A 1,303-nucleotide genomic window follows, 5' to 3' on the forward strand; every position below is an offset into this window, starting at 1 on the left:
AGTTGCAGAAAATACTGAAGTTGTAATATGGAGCATAACATCAGTCTGTAATTATCTTTTGAACTGAGCTCAAAGCTCAAGTACAAAGGAGGAGAGATAAAAATTAAATATATAAATGACAAAATTAACCCTCCAGTTGTGTTCACCCAACCCCCTTACTTTAATGTTCCCAGCCAAAATTGACCGGACAGTTTTAATAGCTCTTAAATTAACATAAGAAACATTTTTCACCACCAAATTCAGTTCAGTGGGTAGGTCAGTGGGTTGTTCAGTAAGTCGTAAAAGTGGGTCTTTCATTTTGTCATTCAGTGGCCCATTCAGGAGGTCAGAGGCCAAAGGGACGGGTGGGGGTGGATTCCCATTCATTTGCTACACCACAGATGTAACAAAGTTGATTAAAACACTCAAAATTTTATATGTTCAAGTGCAAAGTGTGGAGGATGTCATAAGGACTCGAGGCAATTGGATGTAAAACACAATATTTATGAGTTTTTGTGAGTTATGCAGAGTAATGGAAATAGTAAAATTTCTGTTTTACCTCAGACACACAGTTACAGGCTGCTCTGACTCAGGCCGCACAAAACAGATTTCTATGCCTTCTCAGATGAAGCCCCAGCTCTGCTAACAAGCACTCAAACTGCCTCACTGACATCCTGGAATGTGTGAATATGATGCAGCTTCGAGTCGTGGATCAAACCACGAAATTCTCCCTGCTGCTGCCTGCGTGTGAGAACTGGATGAACTCAGACTCTCCATTTCTTCCTTTTGTTGAAACATGCAAACTAGCTCATCATCACTTCATTTTTTTCACATTGCTTTTTTTAAGATGACTTTTTCACAACAACCTATCGTGCTCGGTGTGTAATGTAATACTGTCATAGATAATAATGAGAATATGTTTAAGGTATGTAAAATTTTAAAAATTATAGAATGGGAACATTTAGATCTACTAATGTGCTTAAGAAAACAACAGGTAAGTTATTTATTTAAAAATATCTCACATGACTTAATTCAGCAGCTAAATAAACTACCTTCTCTGTACTGACTTGAGTTAAACTTTCAAAGAAGTGCTTGCTGCATGGTGGTTATTTGTTGATGGTGGAATAGACGTCGCTGGAATCAGTGGAAACTCCAGCAGGTGGAGAGCACGCTTTCACAGTGCTGTAGGTTATAGTGTCACCATCATCATCGACACAGGGCTGTAAGAAAACATCACAAAATTTTCTTAAAGACAAGACCTTTGAAAAGTCTGAACTTACTACTGACATAATTTCTATAAATATCAAAATCTTACCCGGTCTTT

This window comes from Haplochromis burtoni, unplaced genomic scaffold, assembly GCF_018398535.1.
Source record: "Haplochromis burtoni strain Fernald_Lab_line unplaced genomic scaffold, NCSU_Asbu1 Contig_658, whole genome shotgun sequence".
NCBI lineage: Eukaryota > Metazoa > Chordata > Actinopteri > Cichliformes > Cichlidae > Haplochromis > Haplochromis burtoni.